Source organism: Pezoporus flaviventris, unplaced genomic scaffold (assembly GCF_033815535.1).
Source record: "Pezoporus flaviventris isolate CSIRO_AGI_PZ_B2104156 unplaced genomic scaffold, CSIRO_AGI_Pfla_v1 ptg000040l, whole genome shotgun sequence".
Classification (NCBI taxonomy): Eukaryota; Metazoa; Chordata; class Aves; order Psittaciformes; family Psittacidae; genus Pezoporus; species Pezoporus flaviventris.
In genome coordinates, this window is record NW_026892588.1 from 6897746 (window position 1) to 6913112 (window position 15367).

General features: G+C 37.3%; 1 protein-coding gene across 1 annotated transcript in view; it reads right to left on the reverse strand.

The window, feature by feature from the left end:
- Positions 1–15367, reverse strand: part of DDX59 (DEAD-box helicase 59) — a 29724-nt gene that overhangs the window by 14241 nt on the left and 116 nt on the right. The window lies entirely within an intron of this gene.

Genomic DNA, 15367 nt, shown 5'->3' on the forward strand with positions numbered 1-15367 from the left:
ACATTTTAGTAAGATTTCTGAACTTAAAGTTTTGTACATTTAAAATTCACTAGACTGTACAAACAGTCCCCAGACAAGATGCTCTCAGGTATCCTACAAGGGTTTGTCTTAGTACTTTTCCTTATAAAACCTAGTTAGTTCAAGCTGATTAAATAAAGTTGGGTTTAAGTTCTGTTAAAAATCACGAACAATTAGGACATTTATTTTTACACATTCTGGGCAATTTATCTGGGGATGTCATCATGGAAAAATCTTAAATTTTCCAGGCTGTGTTAAAAGAAACCCAAAAAAGTAGCATCTGTATTATTGTTATTTGACTTACTTGATAAAACACCAAGAAATTACAGTTTTATCATCTTGTTTATACTGCATATGTCCCAGTACAACAGATGCCTAGGAAAGTAACTAGAGTAAAAGTAAAAATAAATAATTAAAACAACTGAAGTACAAATTATTAACACTAAGGTATTCAATTTTTTGGTCTATTTTAAATTATATCATGAAGATCTTTTCATATTCAGTCATGGTTTCTATTTCAATTATACAGAAAGCAAGCATGGCATGTTGGATTCCTGCCCCCAGTTTAAAAACAGGCGCTTCGCTCTATAACATCTCACATCCATTCCTTAGAAGCATGAACCAACCTTTTCCATCACTTGCAAATAATAAATAATTCAATAAAACAAGATTGGATTAAAGCAGGAGACTGAAATCCCTCTACTCCCAGGCACACTAAACCCATAAGAAACAGGCATTCTGCATACTAATTCAGAGATGGTATCACAAGCATTTCAAAGAGCTGCTTGAATGTACCATATGCCTGGGCTCTCCACAACAATACCTCCCAGAGTGACCGCATTAATTAAACCCTGTACTAGAGCACAACCTGTGGGCACTTCTCCATGAATCTGTTCCGAAGTTCCACACAGATTTCATTAACAGATAAATACATCCCAAAGGGAAAGTGTCCAAAATATTTTAATACACTGTATTTAAAGTTCCCTTTGTAGCCAAAACAGCCTCATGTGATGTCCAAATTTCCACTTAGAGTGAGCTCCCAGTGTACGCACAACTACTGAGAATGGACTCAAGAGTCCAAATAGCACCAAATGCATCATTCCCTCAAGTGTCAAGTGTCAGCACCAATGAATGTGAAAATAAAAAGTCCCTCAAAAGAATGTGTCTCATCAAGAGGAAGAGGTTCTAGGGGGGCTAGAGGGCTTTTCTTTACACTATTAACTATTTTAAATAGCTCAAGATACATGTTATGCATCATTATTCTAAACTAAGTAATCCCAGTTCTTTAATGTTATAACGGATGAAGAGCAAGACATTTATGAAGACGTCACTTAAAGAATAAAAAGTATTCCCTGATTTTTTTTTAATCTTTTTTTAAAGCATGCCACAATACTTATAATTGGAGTTAAGAAAACATCCACTGCTTGGGTGAAAAGGAGGGGCAATGTCTTTCCATTCAGAAGGCATGGGAGTCAAAGCAAGGGGACTGGCATCTGTGTCTGCTCCACCTGGTGCTATGAAACAAACTATTTTTCTGCTTCTTTAATGTTTTGGGAATTTGAAGCCACTCAGCAGATCTGTAGGTAGGTTGTCAACAGCAGCTCCAACCCAAACCACACTTAATGAATAGTTCTTTGATTGAAGGAATTGGTGAGTCAGTGACTCCACTGGTTTCTGAATCACAGCTTTAAAGAAACCACACAACAAAAATCCAGATAATCTAAAAACAAATAATGGTGGCTAACCATTAACTAGTCAATGCTGCTAACATTCATATGAAATGTCCTGATTAGTACAGATATTGCACAGAGTATACTTACTATGAGGCCTAGGATTTTTCATTTTGCTTAATCAAAAAAAAACCTGCTAAGCTTTCTGAAAGTAAATAATCAGTAAAAGAAGTCTTAGACTAAGATTTTCAGGCTTCCTGAGCATTCTCTTTGTTTTAAGAGCCATACCCTAAGGAAACACTGGTCAGTATTAGTCTCTGAAGAAATCTGTGGCAAAATTAGAAGTAAAAAATTAAATCAGCATTCTTAAAGCATATTACTGAGTGCTTAAAAAAAAAAAGAACAAACTAACCAACCAAAAACCCAGCAGCCCTGTCCTGAAGCTCTGGCATTTAATGCCACTAGTCCATAGGGAAATAACTGCATGGGGCAAATCATGCAATAATTATGAACATAATTAATGTATGTGATTAAATGCTCAAATACTGTGTATAACATGTACTTTAAGAATCAATGGAATCTCTGATTTAATTTCACTGTAGCCTTAGCACAACTGTAAAAAATAGAGCAAATACAATTACCAACTTCTTTGTAGAAGACACAGAGTAGTTTTTTCTAATTAAAAGGACTGACTTTAATGTACAAGAATCATTTAAACCAATTTAAAAATCTCTGTAAAGTCTGAGATTTACAGAACAAATATTTGATCAAAAGATTGCAAAGACAATCACAAATTTCCAGTGACTACAGTAAGCAGTAAACCAGAACCCAGATTCTTAGAGAATTCAGGTGTAGACTAACAGGATTAAATAAGTCTTGAAATAACTTAATTAGAGGTGCAGAATTAAGAATTAAAAATCTCTGCTTTCATGTAATCTAGTTTTCTTTCTGAAAGGATCTAAAATATTATGTTTAAAAGCTGCTTACCAGTTTGCCATGTAGATTTGTGTTCCAACTAATAAGGCTGTTTGGCAGCATATAAGATTGGTATTTATTTCAAAAACAAGGTAACACTCCCAAAACATGCACTTACTGAAATTAAACCATATTCCCTTCTCCCCTACCCCAGGATCCCAGACGAAAGGATGGGAAAGGAAGAAAAGAAAATCCACAGAAGACACCAGAAATCATTAAATTCCAGCTTGCCAGATGACCAGTGTTCAAAGTGTATTACCACCTGCCCCTCAATAAACTCTCTTTCCAATCTTATTGCTTATTAAGAGATTAAGACCTTACTAATTAATCAACAAGAATTATAAACGTAGTAGTTTATGCTCTGGTACACTGCATTTGCATTACAGGGTAGAAGAAGCACAGAGCTATAATCCATTAATGCGATAGAATGAAGGAAAAATTTACAACATAAGCCTTTTGAGTAAATGGATAATAAATTTCTCTCTCCACCTCTGAAGCTCCTACCAGCATTTCTAGTTTTGAGAACAGAGAGTACTGTACTATAAAGGGTCTGGAAAACATGCAAGAGATCTGTTAGAAACTAGACTTTTTACCAGTCATCTTGTTAAAATCTATGCCAATACTAATCATTAGGTTAAACCTGAGTACTTCCTAAAATTACATTTGGTCCTTATTTGTCTCTGCATGGAGTCTTAAATTAGTCGAGTTGAATCCCTCACACAAAAATTATTAAAGGACATGGAAAGGCTATAACTGTATCTGCAAAAAGCCAACTCACTGCTGCCAGAGTAGAAGCCAAATTCAGGATGTCCCCACTACTGAGAGACTGCCAGCTGTGACTGTTGCCTTTGGAAGCCACTGGCAGCTGTTAGAAAAGAGAGGATCCTTCCAGTTCCTGTACTTTCTGCTAGCAGCAGGCTTGGTGGCTATGCGGCATTCAGGTCTTAAAGGCCTCATTTATGTCAACCTGAACCAGTGCTCTAAGTGTCTGTTGTTGTTGGGCTCTAGCCCAATAGATTTTTAAATTTCTTAAACATCACTCCCTGTGTACAGAGCATTTGATTACAGTCTTAATAGTTGAATTAAAAAAAATACACCTTCTTATATACAGTGCATATTTTCTTCCACTGACTCATATTGCAGGTCTTCAGTATTAGTTTAGTAGACCTTTGGCATACTTGACATTAATTTCACTAGCACAGATTTTTGTCATGTGGTATAAAAGACGTTGTACATGATGCCTGTTACAACCCAGGACACATGACTGCTAAGCAAAATAGAGGATAGAAGAATTGTAAATTAGTTTACAAAAATAAAACTTACACTTTCAGCTAAAATCTTTTCCAAAAGGATTGTGATGCAATACAAATAACTGGTCACCAGGCAGGCCATTTATCCATGACTTTTTTTAACAGTAAAGTACAGCAGATGGCTTTAATTTCAAAAGGCAAAATGTTTTTTACTTTTTCTTATCTCTAAACTAGGTGCATCAATTTCACTCTTCCTTCCCTAGATGAATTTCTTCCCTGTTTACTTCTCTTATGCATAGAAAAGAATGAGTGAAAAGACTGTTAACATTTGCTACAATTAATGCTTTTCCTCCCCCTTCATTTTCCTTTTCATGAACTCTAAAACCCATAAACCCAGGAAGCTGGAAAAGTAGGGCTAAAGTCTCCTGCCAGTTCCTCCCTACTAAACAATGTATAGCTATTTCCAACAGCCCAAAGCTTTTTCTATCACCTGGCAGGCTTTGGTTTTCATTAGCTCTTGAAAATAAAACAGTGGTAAAGAAGAAATCTGGATCTGGTCTTAGCATGACTGTATTTCTGTCTCATTAGTCATAATACAGTGTTCGTGGTGGTTGCACTAGTACGGACAACACCTAACTCAGGGTAAAACATATGAACAGAAAGTTATCATGCTGAAACTTGCAATGGCAGAACGATTATATACTGGACAAATGGTTTGCATCACATTGTACTGTTAGCCTCAGAAATGATTCACTGTGTCATTTAATGATCATTTGAAGTACTGTTCTACCCCTTTAATGCTTTAGCAAACAAGTTTCTAAACATTTATTTGTAAAAATGAACTAAATTAGCCTCCTAAGTAATAGAGCTTCTTTTTTAAAAATGCATTTGATATAGCTAAACATGCCATATTAAGTCATTACAGAACCACTATACTATGAAAATTTTAAGGAGTTAAAACACCTATGTAATATTTAAGTGAAAACATACCTTAAAATTCTAGTAATTCCATTGCTAATTTATGTTTCTTGTCCATCAATGAAAAGAATTAGAACTAATCTGATCATATATTTAAAGTAAATTCATCCTCTCACTTGGATATTCACTCATGGCAGAGATGCACTGTCCTTCCAGTCAAATTCTCCTTAACAGTCATCCTACAGAGACAAAAAAAGCACAGATTAAAAAATGACAAGTAACAGGACTGAAAAGCAGGTCTCAGTATGATTTATACCTGTCTTCCGGCATAAAGTCCCTAGTCTGTGAGGAAGCAAAAGACTTTGGGACATATCCCTATCTTGGAATACCAAGGTCAGAAGACAGATTTTGTAAACAAGGAGGGGACCAAGTCTGTGTAAATCTAAAACTGAACTTACCCTAAGCCTGAATAGTCTACCTCTCAATATTTACCATGTCTAACTTGGGCTCTTCTTACAGGTTCCTGAGGTAGCTTTTTTATTTACGTAAGTCTGAGAAACCCAGTTCAGACAAACTGACTGAGTTCCTAGTTCAATTCCAGCTAAATCAGCCCTTGCTGGTACCAGCACGTCAATTAAAACACATCCCTTCAAATCCAAACCTAAGAAGCAAAAATTACTCATCCGGAAACAGCTGCCACTCAAAATCTTCATGTAAGTCCAGGCAAACTCCCGCCTACCTAAAATGAGATGGAGAGACATTGTCAGAACATGGCTTGGCTTTTCTGATCATTCAGAGGATGGCACTGTACCACACACTGGATACTGTATGGAATTTTCTCATAAATGTTTTTATAAAGCTCTGTAAGGTAGTATACTATTAAATATGAAAATATAAAATTAAAGTACTTTTGTCTTAAGGGATCCATTTAAAGCCCGGTATGTGTAATTAAGTTTTACAGCATAAGACAGAAAATGTTTTGTTTTCTCTTTTAAGCTATACAAACCAGCAGATACAGTCAAGGTGTGATAAAACTGAGGACTTCAAAGCACTAAGTGAAAATACTAATAAACACTAATTATATGAGGCTGACATTTTCAAGATAACCAAAAGTTAAAAAAAAACATAAATCCTTTAACTCTCTCTTGAGCTTCTGCTTCTGTTAATCGCTTGCAGAATTCATCAATTAGTAGTTACAAACACTAAGCAGACAAACCTCCACTTCTCATGACATGGTAACATGGTAACACTGCCCATCTGTGGTTTAATTGCACACTTAGGACCACAGACAATTGAAGTTAAACCAACAGATCTGTCCTGCTGAAATTCAGTTAGTTTCCTTAACTGTCTGCTGTGAGAACATGCAGACAATGCATTAGCTCAGCTTGATAAAACACAATAGATATTAAAAAAGAAAGCAAGCCTCAAAACTTCAACATACCTCTCACTACCAGCCTTGAATGACTGCTCCCTATGCTTTCTATTAGAAAGATTCAAAGATGCCAGTAACCTTACAGCTGGTGACTGCAATAACAGAGGGTAACAAGACAGAAATAATGAATGCCTCCTTGTTAAGCGTTTTGTTTGTGCTGTTCCAAGAGAGATCTGCCAAGAACTTTCCATGCAAACCTTATTTTTCTGGGATTTGTAACTTGGCTGCAAAAACTCCAACATGATAATGCCCAGTTCAAAAGAATTCAGGTTACAAGTTTTAAAATACATTTTCACTATTAATACATTAAATTTAGAGTAAACATTAAAAAAATAGCACTTCATGTATTTTTTAGTTGCTTTATGGAAAAACCACTCTGGTTAGCAAGTTTGCACCCCAGATCATTATATGTTTTCTAACCTCTTGGTATTAAATAAGTCTGAAGAACTTTAGCATGAAAGCAGACTTGTGTGTGTATGGTCAGATCTCCACTAACGTGCATTTTCTTTTTAAGGAGGACTTTGTAAAACACACATGAATCACTCATGGGATTCTATCTGCTAAACAATTCAGTGGATTAAATCTGTGCTAATTCTTAATACAATTCAGCTGACCTAAGTATAAGGCCAGGTTGTGAAAAAATTGGCTAACACACCATTGTTACAAAACATAATCCTAGATTTTCCATGTTAAATTATGTCAGGTTGTTTTTATTTTGTTTTTAACCAAATGCTTCAAAGATTTGAGCTATTCAAAAGTCCAGTTTCAGAGTTCCTGTTCTCTTTTCTTGCACATGACCCATCAGGACAAGGTAATTTTGTTCAGTTCCTTGCCAAAGAAATATTGTTTCCTGTGGCAACCAGCAAGATATGTAGAAATTAGATTTCAGGCACAACACAGATTGTAGCCCAAGCTAAGGAAGTTCTCTTTCAAGCAACAGCTAAGTGTCAAGAAGCAAGAAGACTATGATAGTTGCCTGAGCTGTGAAAAAGTGGTGGCTTAGGTTTATACCTAAAAGGAGGAAACCTCCCAGCAATTCAAAACTAAGAGAGACAATAAAAACCTATCAAAAAATTATAAAACCTTTCTGAATATATCTAGTAAGATCATTTCAAAGGAACAGAGTCAGCAAACACCATGAGACAGAGCAGCTTAGAAGTGTTTCTGCTCATTTTCCTGACTAATTTGAGTTTTCCTTCAGGAAAATTTGTCCAGAGCACATTATCAACACAAATAGTAAACAAGTAATCCTATGGAACAACAGTTCCTCTGAGAAGATTTGTAATTCAGCAAAACATGCTAAGTACATCAGGACTTTAGCATTCTTGAGTTTTTACAAACTGAAGTAAGGCATCATACTCAGATTCTCATTCTGCTCAGCTCCAGAGTAAAGCAAAGCTGCAGGGAAACAGCTCCCCTTGACATTACCGATGTAAATACTTGAAAAATAGAGTATTACTGCACTATACAACCTGAACAAAGAAATAACATGGCTAGCCAGACAACAGACATGTAAGAACAAAGAGCTCCTACCAGATCAGTGGAACATAGAGCAAAAAAAGACAAGGCAGAGAAAAGGCTCCTGCATTACTGACGCTGTCTGCTCTGCAAGAAGCCACAAAGGTAGTCAATGGTTACAAGAGGGTGTTGGCCCTGGGAAGCATGACATGTCTTCCTTTAATGATTAAAGAGCCAGCAGAAGCACAGACACAGAACATCTCCATGCAGATGGCTCTTAATCTTCTGTTGATACACAGGAAGCCTGCTCTCTAGCAGCAGCGAGGATGTTTCTGTGGGACATAGCTCTCTTAAATAATGAAATCAAGAGCAATGAAATAATACCAAAGCCTTTTTTGTTATTGCTTGCCTGGTCTTACAATATCTAAAACTTTATCATTTTGACTATGAACTAAAATGGGTCATCACTTTGTTCTGCATTTCTAAAATGATATCCTGGGCTCTGACTAGAATTTCTATGACCTACTACAACATAAATAGCATTTATAATTCTTATTTTCTCATCTGCTTCTAATGAAATATTTCGCCTCCAGCTCATTTCTTTCCTCACAGAAGTCAAATAGTATTCCTAATTATACCAGTACAACCCCACTTAAAATGGTGGTAAAAGAGAAAAAACATGGCAGCATGCCCTCTACCTTCAATCCACTTGTTTCCCCATCTCTTCTGACCAGGACTTACTTCTTTTCCCCCTCTTTCAAGAGCATATCAGCTGGGGCAAAGACTCTCAAGAATCCAATTTCAACAGTTACTCTGTGCATAGCAAAATACTCAGCTGAACAAACTGAACCCTCATCAACAAAATCTGTTCTGTTCCCCCACATTCTCCAATCAGGCAACTGGTTCCTTTCTGTTAAGAACAAATAGAAAAGGTAAGAAAGTTTGACACAGAGACTTGCCAGACCAAAGGGAAACAGTGCCTGCTAACTAACTCTTCCCTCGCTAATTCTTCCCTCATTTAGTAAATTATAATCTGTAAGGACTGTACTGTGGCTGTTAAAACAGACCCTGGATTATGGGGGATTATGAAGCACTGTGCAGAAATGGGATTCTCTTGTGCATTTTGCCTGTCTCAGACTGCTTCCAGAGCAGCAGCCATCACAAGGGCTCAGACATTCCCTGAACAGCAAGTTTCAGCCTGCTTGTCCCCTTCCTTCATCTGTATCCAACTACACTGGCTAATACAATGACAGGGTTCTCTTTCTGACACCCATGATGATGATGAACACTCCTATTGCCAACAAGTGGGACCATGACTGCTCCCCACCCAAGTGAGACAGCTGGGATAACAACCTGTGCTTTAGCAGAGCCATGTATATTATAAAGCAAGAATACCATATGAGGACAGAATAACCAGAGAGATGTATAAACCTTTTGTATGTAATTTATCTTTTGAGACTTTCTAGAAGAAAGAAATCATGCAGATTTTTTCTTTAAATACAGATATTCTGCATAACACCCCTAATCCAGAAACACAGTTACATACACACTTAAATTTAATCACGTCTGTAGCGCCAGATTTCAAATGGGAACCACACATTTGATTAAACTAAAGCTTAAAAAATAAATCTTTGTTAGAGCCAAGTTTTCATTACTAAATATATATCTATATATACACATTTAGTTTAAGGCAACTATTAAAATAATTGTTCTTTCCATGTTTCTAATATATATTGAAATAGGAGAGTACTTAAATCAAATGCTCTACGTGAGGCTTAGACATCCTATACATTTTTGTATATTTCACATGCTTCCAAATGAACTCTACAGCATACATCTTGTAAAGCTACTCAGAAAATTTTATAAATAAAAAAAGCTACGCCAAAAAAGAATTAAATTTAACAGTTCTATGCATTCAGGTTGTGATGACCTTACCATGCATGCATAATCAAAATCTCCAAAGCCATAAAGGGTCACTGTGTATAAATGGTTACAATAAACATCTTTGCTGCACTTTCCACAGACACATTTTAAACAGTGTACCAGCTATTTACACCTGCTCCCTAAAGTAGTCACCAAAAATTCATCCATAACATGCAATTTCTCAGGGAGGGAAACTGCCAAAAGAAAAAACAAAAACCAACCAAACAAAAATAAATCAGTGAAAAATCGGATCATGAAGATATATAGGAAAAAAAAAACCCAAACCTTCATCAGATAGTCTCCTACGTTGTTCCATTGCTTTTCTCTCCTCAGCCATCTTCACAACCAGCCCTTGCAAACAACAACTTTATTGCAATTAAATGGCACCAGAACATTACTGTTTGAACACAGAATTCTCTCCTGTTTAGTGCTGTTCTCATTCAGACACACATGGGCTTCAGTGAAAACTGAAAGCAGGGCCAAAAGATGGTGAACTGAAGTCTATTCATGCCCCACCGAGAAATCATGCATATGCTCAAAACAAATGAGCTTTTATGAACATTCCGATATTTCTTCACATGTAGAATCAGAATTAAAAAAAACAAAACAAAACAGCCAGTCACTTCAATGGACTACAGTTCAACAGGAAAAAGTGCACTATTTAGTATTCACTCTCATTCAGACTTTTTCACTAACTCTCGCTAACTGATTTATTCTTAGGCCTGAATGCCAAATTGGAAAACTAGAGTCATGCCCATTTTTCTCTGAACTGATGTGCAAATAAAGCATTATCCAACAGCTACCATAATGATAATAAGATTACATTTGTTGTTGTTGCTCGAAGTGGTCTTTTGAATGTAAGTTTCTCCCCAGACATTTATTTTACAGCTCTATTTAAAGGTTATATTCATAAAATCACATTAAGGATTTTCATTAGAAAACACGTGAGGCACCAAGTGGCCATGAAAGAGACAGTACACAGATTTCACCTAATGAAAGAGGCTAAGATCTATTCCACATGTTTTAAAGTTTATAATAGAAAATACCAGTTATACCAGGGTATTCATGCTCTTCATAGAGAACCTGGCAACAGTGGAATGTCAAAGAGAAAGGACTGGAAATTAGTGAGCATTGCACAGCACACATGGGAAGAAAAGTAATCTAAAACCCCCTAGCATGAGCACAATTCCAGGAGATGAGCAGAACATGAGAGCAGCTAGTGTGAAAGCCAGGTTAAAAAAATTAAATATCAATTTACCCTCAGAAAAGATGATGCCCAAGTGACCAGAGAAAAAGACAAACAAACCAACAAGCCACAAGCGTCAGATGAGATGAAAGACACTGCCTCTCACAGACCACAGGAAAGGGACAGATCTGTTCCTTGGTTAGACCAAGTGGAATCGACAGGAGGAGGATGGAAATTCTTTTCCTCCCTTCACAGAGCCACATTAAGTCAAAGCCAAGTTCATGAAATTAAACCCATGGCATCCAAGTATTAAGAGAAGTGACTTAGGTACCACACTTAATTCTCATTGGTCAGCTTTTTGGTTGTCCAGATTTCAGTAGTAAATGAGCGGAAGTAGCTATTATTCCACTGTTTTCCATTTTTTACCTGTATAAAGGAAAAAAAAAAAAATCACAGGCAATCTAATTAAACTGTCACACAAAGCTTTATTTTCCCTCTGACACATGACTACTGAAATCTGAAAAGTTCATAAGCTGTTTTCTCCACTTTTAAATGGCTCAGCATTTTCTGGTTACAAATTAATAGAATTTAAGAGACAATAATTATGTAACTATTCTTGTACTTTTATTATCATCCTGCAACAGGAAGAACATAACTCCCCTCTAAAATCATGCACTGAGAAAACTCCTAACTTGCAAAAAAACACATACATGCATTTCAGTAATAATGCCAAAAAAAAGTTTAATAATTCAGAGACTCACTTGATAATAAATACTTTAAAAAATAATTTCTTCACTCCTGCAGTTCTACTGTTTTCACCATTACTCATAAGTTTAAGAGACTGGAATATCAGTAGTTCAAGTTCATAAGTGATCCTATGCTGTAATAGCCTTACAGAATCATTTATAGATTACCTGTTAAACCTCACATACCCAACACCAAACCTGCTAAAGCACATTTATGAAGGATTAACACTGGGACATGACTGCTTCTAGGTCTGTATGTTGACAGACTGACAGTACCACATTAAGCTGTACATGCTGCCTCTTTGCCAGAGGTTACAGGCCACAGGGCACACCCCTCCCATCAGCCACTACCACATCTACTGTGACTGATATCCTCTAAGCTAAGGCAAATAGATGGGATCATCTTAAACAGGCACATCTGATAGCAGCAATTAAAGATAATTATCCCCACAGTGTTATTCCTAGTCTTTTTTTCACCACCAAGCCTGAAGCATTACACAGCAGAATACTTGTTAACTGCTGTGTTTGTGGATTTGCCCTAATACAACCAACTGAAAGGGGAATGTTTTAATACCTTTTGTAGGTAGCATGATAAATTGTTCACTAAGGCCAAGTCTGGCTACAGACAGTGCCACAGCAAAGACAGTAATGGCATTTCTAATTTCAAACATTTTACCTTTATCATCAACTACTGTGAAGAATGAAGTTATGCATGAAATCTTACTCCAGTTTGAACACACACTGTAATCTAGCACTGGCCTGAATTTAGTCTAAGGGCATCTTCTGTACATGACCTCTTCAGAAGTCAAGTAAATCTTAACAGAAGTAGGAAAAAATCAAACCCAAACAAAACAAAAAACTATCTCCCAAGGTTATGACTATTAGTAACAACTGCCATCCACACTATTACTCATAGCTTCATGGTCGTATTTGTGGCCCACACTGACTACAGGCTTGGTACACCCACTGTGTAAATGGCTAGACACATGACAGTGAAGAATCAGGTTTATGATGTAATTACATGATAAAACTAGTCAAATGGGTTTCTAATTTGGGGTAGAGGGAGGGAGAGGAAAGGAAAGGAGAAAGAAGGTAAAAAAAAATATGTATGTGTGAGTTGCCTGTTTTAATCTGTAACACTTTGTCTTTCCACTTGGAATGAACTTCGAAGTATAAAACACTTAGCAGCAGAAAGATTGCGTACAGAAAAGGTTATCACTATTTAAAATATTTGAGGATAAACAGCAGCAGAAGTGGACGACTCCTCACTCAGTTTTTCTGTTTATCTACTCTGAAAAATTAGAGCAAATTTTAATAATTTGCCATGTTGACTGCTGGTATCTTTGATGATGCAATAAGCAACATTGCATTTTAGCATGTCTGCAGAAGCAGAAGATCTGGCACAAGAACTCCAGCAACTGGTGGCGATGTCTTCTTTTTCACTCACACATATTTGATTTTATATTCATACGTTCACTTCTAAGAGCACTGAACAAATTAAAAAATCCCACTTAGATTGCAGTTACCACAACACAGCTTCTTTAGATTTTGTTCTGTGACCGAACAGGTTCCATCGGCACAAAGGCTCTGCACCCACAAGAATTTCTGCACTTTAAATTAGACTGGTAGCAATGTTGTATGTACCTACCCATAGTTGTATCTATTGCCACTTTTGAGATGCATCCCCTAAAACAATATTCACTTTTAAAGTAACAAGAGGCTTGTGATTGCAAGAATTTAGGACATATCTGTATTTGCTTCAGGGAAGTGTCACTAGTGTCAGTGTCTGGTACAGTGCAGTTGTATATGTGATGTTTTGCAAGTGCACAGGAACAGATGACAAATACAGGAGTACATTAAATATATGCAATGGCTTCTTATTTGGATTATGACACGTTTCTGTAAGAAAGCTGTTTCTGAAAGCTTCATGTTATTTCATAGGCACTAGTTTGTAATCTTTTGCCCTAAAGGTAAAAGGATCCTATAGCCATCATACTTAAATGATCAGCTTATAGTCTTCCTAACATGTTGTCCTGTAGGCTGATCTAATTTTTTGGTATTTTATCAGTCACATGAAAAATAAATGAGTTGGAATCTAGGACTTTTTTTTTTTTCTAGCTCTAATCATGTGAGGTTTTAAAGCATAAGAATTCCAAGTGTTTGATGTTAAATATACAGGAAGAATTAAACTCATTTTCTAGTGGCAACTGTAAAAAAAAAAGAAATTAAAATAATGTCTAATATAACTTATTTCAAAAGTATATATAAAAATAATTCAGGAAAATGTGCAAATGTAGGTTTTACTTTAGTTGTTGAAAACTAAGGATATACTCCTCCTGAACAGAGAACATTTTCTCAAGTCATACCTGTATGTTAATTTGGTATTATTCGTCCCATTTCTACTGTAGAGGATCTGGGAATGTCAGTCATAAGTGTGCTAAAGCAAGAATTTCTAAACTTTCCTTCTCCCCTCCCATTTGCTGACTACTGCCAGCAGCAGCTCCTAGTTTTGTAACTAGCTATGTACCACTTATGAGAGGTATGCATGACAGTTTGGGAATTCCATCCCAGAGAGCACATTGGGAAATACTCAGCAATAATCTCTTCAAATGCTGACCTCCATAACCCTTTAATTTTCTCATTCCTAGTAAATGTAGATTAATGTCAGTAAATCTGCAAAGTACACTATGACTTCATCATCACGGTATTTGTATAATTGTGCACATGAAGTGCTAGAAGCATACGCAGCCTTGTAGCAGTGGAAAATCTCTGTCTAGATCAATTCATAGTCCACTTTAAACACAAAGAAATAAGAGTTTGGATAAAATACTATTTGAAACCTTACAGTATAATGCTAAGACTGTGACTAAATATTCTTTTCCAGACTCAGTGGGGCTGAAAAAAAACCCAACCCAACATAAACCAAACCAAAATCCAACCCACCTCAGACTGCATCAGTGGGAAGACACAATTTACCATAAGACGGGGAGGTGAACCAACAGAAAAAGCCCATTCTACAGGCAAGTTAGCTGTACTGATGTAAGTCAGAAGTGGTCCTTCAGTGACCCAGTACGTGTCCAGATCAGCTTCCTTAACTGCGTCACCACACAGCTTACTGGAGCACCCAGGCTGGCAGGGAAGGAGGGCACATTTCTACATTACACCAACGTAATAAGTATTTGTTGCCAAAAAAGCACAAATTTACTACTCCCTGGCACTGCGGCTCCCACAGTTACATAGTGGCCATGCAGAGCAGAGGCAGGGCCTCCCCATCAGGGTCACCACCCTGAGGCTGTCACCAAGACTGCCACGCCCACAGACCCGCACCTCCAAGCCAACTCATCCCAACAAATGCAAGTCATTAATCACCCAGGTACTAGTTCCTACTGTGACTAATACTTATTTCCACACAGGCCGCTGTTAAAGTGATTTCACGCATTTCCAAAACCAGCCCAAGTACAGGTGAGCTGGGCAGCAGATGGTCTCTAGGGCTAATTGTTACCACTGCCTGCTATTACGGTTATTACGTGAGCAGGCCCTGAACCATTTTAAGGCTCTCTCATTTTTTCTACCCGGGCATTCGAGAAGTTATATATAGACGCAGTTTAAAAGAGGAGGGACCAATTCACCAAGAGGGACAAGCCCGCTGGCGCGGCCCGGCCCGCAGAGGTGGCCGCAGCCCCTCAGCCCCGCTCGTACCCAGCGCTGGGGCCGGTCCCGGTCCCGGTCCCGGTCCCGACCTTCCCTCAAGAGCACCACCAGAAGCCAACGGCCGCGCGGGAGAGCCCGCC